This window comes from Stegastes partitus, unplaced genomic scaffold, assembly GCF_000690725.1.
Source record: "Stegastes partitus isolate 25-593 unplaced genomic scaffold, Stegastes_partitus-1.0.2 Scaffold436, whole genome shotgun sequence".
Taxonomy (NCBI): domain Eukaryota; kingdom Metazoa; phylum Chordata; class Actinopteri; family Pomacentridae; genus Stegastes; species Stegastes partitus.
This window is the reverse complement of record NW_007578167.1, coordinates 200,092-206,037: the sequence shown is the minus strand read 5'-3', so window position 1 is coordinate 206,037 and position 5,946 is coordinate 200,092.

Below are 5,946 nucleotides of genomic sequence, written 5' to 3'. Positions count from 1 at the left end.
CTGTAATGCTGAAATTATGCTTATTTTCTATTCCTCTATCCTTCTTTTTTTTCTGACCTTCTTCTTTTTCTCTGTTTTTTTGGCTTATTAACATTTCAAACATTGGTTATCAGTTGATCTACTTACGTCCCTGGTGGCACCATTACTGTGTCCTTCTGGATGCTGTCTCCTCTGCTTCACCAATGGAAGCTTCATACTAACTACAGTAAGTTGTGGCATCAGATAATTAGACGGTAGTCGTAAGAATGTGTGGAAGAAACCGTAGATCTAATTTAGTCCAAGCATAGTCCATAAAAAAGTAAATATATGAATGTACTGTACATTATATACTGTTGTAAAAGGAGGGTCAAGTGTTTTCTATGCGCCAAACTCCCAACCCAACATTACATACGTGCTGTTGCCTCAACAAGCTGAAAAATAGCTCTGTATCCAGAAATAGCTGTTGGACTGTATAGAGAGCCATACGGCATCCAAGTCCGGTTAAGACGCAAAACTATGGAACCATACAACTTGTTTATGCACTAAGAGGTTCTGAAAAACATTTTAAATGAGCTATCAAACTGCATTAGGCTCTGCAATAAAACTATTTCCCTTTGAGGTAGATGGCATTAGAGGAACAGGAACAATCATCCACCCTATATGCAATAAAAGCATAGATAGGAGAGGAAATGGCATCACAGCGCCGCGGTTTAAGGAGCTGCGAGGGCTGGGCAAAGTACCTACTTGGCTTGTTATTACCGCTGGTCAACAACCTAAGTGCAGAAACTTCACACAACATGAACTCCCAGTGATGCTAAATCCTCGATCCGTTCGGCTTAGAAGATGGAATAAAAGTTTCGTTCAGAACAAAAACGAGGAAGTCGTATCACTGTGTTGCATAAATTAGAACACTTCCGAAACTCTTAGAATACTCAAAGTCTCCCCCAAGTGAATAAGTGTACGTCTCCTCGGCTCCTTCACTCAGGGGAAGCGGCACATTTTAATTTTTTTGTTCTGGCTGCTTTTGTAATGGCTGTCTCATCACTTCCGTGTCATGCCCGCTGCGAAACAGATCTCTGCAATAGATGCACATCAGTGGGACTGCTGCGTGAGAGGGAGAAGACATGCAACTCAGCACCAGTTAGCATCCCAACAGGCCACCGGGGTCTCTCTGAAATCATCTTATGTAATCTCCTCGATATCTACGAGGCTCGGGGGATGTCAGAAAGAGTCTGATGAGACCAGTTTAGCAGCATGATGTTATTGCTTTCTGACGTCGTTGACTTGTGTCGCCGGTTCCTTAAGCGGTGAAAACGTATCGAGATTGAGGAAAAAGTGTTGAACAAGTGCAACCCAACAAGGCGGCACTTTAGCGATCGGCCTCTCCTCAGTCCCGTGGCCGAGTTAAAAACCACGCAGGCTCTTGCCAAGGACGCTTTCAACCGAGTCAGCACTCTGCCTCCCCAGAGTGGAGATAGAAACTGCAATGGGGTGTAAAACAAAAGCAGAAGTGTGACAAAGCTTTTTTTTCTCTTTCATGAACTCCCCTGAGCTGAATCAGTGTGTGCACCCTGATGGCTGAGTTTAATTCCTGCCAACCCCGAGTCCTCTCCCCTCCAGCACTTATCAGACATCTACACTGCTCGTCCTCCTCTGCTGCGTTAACACGACTCCTACCCTTCTGCCGCCAACGTAAACAAGTCTAATATTTTGATGCGGTTAAGCCTCTTCATATTTGGCCGTCGCCCCCTCGTGTGACAGCTCCTCTGTTGGGTATTCTCCTCTTTCTGAAAGGGGAGCATGAAGCCGGGGTATTTATGTTGACAGACCCCGCAGCCCTGAGTGAAACCCCCCACCGAACCCCATTCACAGCCGGCTCATTATGGGATGTCAAGTCTGCCAGCCTTCCTCTTTTCCAAGCCGTGAATGTGTATTTTTTATTTTTTTATAGGTTACCACGGCAACATGTAGGAGCACCGCTGAGGTTTTTTTTTTTTTCCTCTCTCTCTGGTTCTCCTGTGATGCTGTGGACAATAAGCCCGGTGACAGGCGTCGCTGATATGCTGCTGCAGTAATCATAAAGGCCCAGATCAGGTCTTGCGGCCCAGTAAAGGCTGTCAGGGTGTCGTTTGTTGACGGGCGGTGGGTGACTTGATTCCCCCAACTGCTTTATTTGCTTTTCATTTTCGCATGTCACTCCTCGGGGGGGGAGTGCAAGAAGAAGAAGAAGAAGAAGTAGGTCACTATGTATTAAAAGATTGAGTGAGTGTGTGTGGAAGTGTGGTGGTAGTATGTTCTATAAGCTGCCGCCCTCAAACACTTTCCTGCTAAATACCAAGTCCTCGGAGGAATGCATTACTATAGATGAAGACCCTCGGTCATTCAATCCTAAAGGGTTGGACTCAGGCATGTCCTGTAGGAATATCCTGACTCAGCCAAGCCTGGCGTGCCCGCGGGCCCTCAGCTGCTAATGCGCTCCTAACGGCGTGTCACGTACCCCTCCCCTCCACCCTCCTACTGAAGGTCAGAGGTTGAGTGGAATCATTCATGCGGTCTCCACAGCGGCGGAAAAGGCAGCAGCTAAAGGGGAAGCGTGGCTTGCGCTGGGTGACGAGAGCCACTCGGGGGGCCTGGAACATGCAAAGCCCCCTATTTCCACACATGCAGGAAGTTATTATTAATACCCTGCGTATCCAGAGAGTAGAGGGTGGAATGTTTTTCCTAGTCCTGTTCAGCACTATTGGGAGATCACTGTAAAGGTTTGATTCATTATTCGTGTGCCGTCGAGTTGGGCGCTCGCGTCATGGAAAGCCAAAGCGTGGAGTCGCCACTTCTACAGGCTGTAAAACACATTTAGAACTTAGGACGCTAAGCTGACACTTTGTGATTGGCTTAAAATCTGCTTTGTGATTACATATTTACTCACTACTTCGTCATTTTATCTGTTTCTTTTCTCCTTTACGATGATGGTAAAACACCCTCTCGCATAGATAAGACGTTACACTTTAACCTTTTCTTGTGTCCACACGACTACTTCCATCTGGTTTGAGTCAAGGCTGTCGCACCAAAAGCATCGCGTGGAGCTCAGACGGCGTCAATATTGTGTGCGGATGCCAGCTTTAAGTGTGACACGAGTGTCGCTCTCGTTTTATCTCCCCTCCGTAAATAAGAACAACACCCACAGACATATGACGGGGTTGGCTCGCGCTGCCGAATGCAATGTGGGTCAAACTGAGAGAAACCATCCTCCGCTCGCACTGAAGGGCCGGATGAGAGCGCAACACAATGAGCGTTTTCACATCGTCACCAACGCTGCTGTGTAACGACGTTACATAACTCAAGCCTTGATTCGACTGTAAATGTCAGTTTATGCAGTCTAGGCTCATCTCCAGAGATGCTGCTGTGCAGTCGGGGCCTAATTTGCATCGATTATACAAGTCCTTGCTTTTTGTTTTTGTGTTTAAGTCATCTGTTTATTTACTTTGAAAAAAGTTGTCTCTTCATTATAATTTCAACAAGCCAAGTAGGAACAGAGGATACTAGGCCTATTTATTTAGCTCCGATTTCTGGCATTGCAGCTTCATCCATTGTGTGTCTGTCTCGTCTCTCTCTTCCCCTTTCCTCTCGGCAGAGGGAAACTCGCTGACAGAGGCCCTTTGTTAAAAGCGGGGGAGAGAGAGATGAGACTAGGTCATACAGGCAGATTAGTGCTCATTGAAATCCTATAGGAGGGGTCATTTACATAGTGCTGCTTAAATCCACTTGTGACCTCATTGGTGAACCCATTCACTATCCTGACACCCTCCACTCATGTCTGGCACTGTTTTGTAAACAGAGCACTCTTCCTATGTGGCATATTTGTCCGAGGTGGGGGTCCGGCGCTGCAGTGTAACGTCCATATCTGTCAGAGAAGCGGACATTTTTCAGCCGCCTGAAGTGGCTCACTTACAGAGTTTCACTCAGCTGTGATGTTTGCTTTAAGGAGCTTCGGCTGAGCGCAGCACTTTTTTTTTTTTCCTCAATGCATGCTCCGTTTTGTTAGGCTCTCGAGGCTAACAACGGGAGTTTGTCTTGTAATGTTATTAAGTAAGGATGAGAATTTGGTGCAGCCACTGTGCTGAGCTTTTGAGAAAGATGCTAAGTGTACAGACTAAACAACAGCCTCCTGCTTAGTACAAATATCCAGTCTTCTCCCTGGTGCCTTGTTGGCAAATCCAGCCAGGCAGTACACTGGAGCACTTATAGCTGGATTACTCTAATACTGTTATCTGGCAAATTTTATTGGAACAATGCAATCAACCTGCAACTGCCTGCGTTTACATGCATGTCAGAGCGTTCTCAATACCGGATTGTATTGTTGCGTGAGTACAAAGCTAAGCTCCTCAGCTGAGGCTAACATGACAAAATAGTTGATTATGGACCAAAGGCGCTATATTTTTTCTCTTTATTTAGTTTTTCTTTTTGCTCTGGAATAGACAGTGAGACATTAGAAAAAGCACACAATATCCCCAAACTCTCCAGGTCTTTGCTAACAAAACGTCACAAAGCCGCCACTGGAAATCAATTTCTTCCCACAGAATTGGCAAAACCCGAACACTCTTAAGGTTTTACTGGGTCCCATCAGGAACAGGCATGAAAGGAAAAATTAAAATCCGCTGTTCAAGGGCTTCAGTTTTACCATGGCAACAATTGTCACTGAAGATGTTGCAGATGTGTCTTTCACATGGACTTTATCAAAATTCTTTGCGCGTTGCCAAATGTTTGCCTCGACTGAGCGCTCATTGTCTGGACTGTTTGCATGTCGTGCCGCAGCGCAAGTGTTAATTGTACATTATTTTGGGTTTCCTCCTTAATGGATAAGTGGGACCAGGCTAAAGCACTGAGAGGCAAATATTGCTCAAGATTGTTTGCGGTTGAGAGGCACCACATAACAGAGAGAAGGCAGAAGGAAGTTCACATGTTTTCTATTTGTGTTCAATGGGTTGGCATGGGTTGCTTTTGTTTTCCAAATTTGACGTCCATGTGCCTTATTCTAGGGAGTCCGACTGCACCACGCTTAAATGAACAATGCCAAGACTTACAGAGAGTAGAAATACAATAATGAGTTTAAATCTGTGGATTTTCAGATTTGTGTTTGAAGGCTGACTTTATTCCCAGCAGCCCCCGGCGTTCCGACACTCGGATACACAATGACAGAATCTAAGTGGTATTGTGGAAAGTTTCCCTTGTAGCCGTAAATAAGACACCACTGCATGCTATGTCCTTATCTCGCTCTTTGTTTTGTTTGCTTGCACCACAATGAATGAGAATTTTTTTAGCTACGATTCTTGCAGCAGTTCACGTCTCAGCATTGATTTTCTCTATCTTGCATCAGGTGCATTAATGCAAATGCATGCGTGGAGCACCTGTACACTGTGGCCATGCTGGAGGAGGTGACAACAGAGGAACACTCCCAGAGATCAAGAGAGGCCAGACTAGATTGCACGCTTGTCTGATTCAACCTGTGTGCGTCTTTCTCACACAAATACGGTACAAGAGAGGGGGAGAGTTCTTCAGTTGGTGCGACTTAAGGAGCCAATTAAGAGGAGAGTGTTTGTCTCCGGAGGTGTTACCACGTGACGGCAGCGATCAACACTGTCAGCCTTGGTGTAAATGTGATTTTCTGCGTACATGTGCACCTGTGTACATTCTCCTCTGAATGGCAATTCACACAACATGTCTAAACCGTCTAATGTACAGTATTAGCTGTATTTCCCCACTGGGTTCCAGTCTCTATTAATCAAGGCTGCTGAGAGCAGCACTAATCCAGGGTCGCCTGTTTTGCATGAATACCCCTTTTAATGATCTTGCTTTAATAGCGCCATAGTAAGTCTCCACAGTGCATGGTGTCAAGCTAACTGCATTTCTAATTTTGCAGAGGCTGAGAACGTCACAAGCTATTTTGGGCGACGTGCAACAGTTATTGGT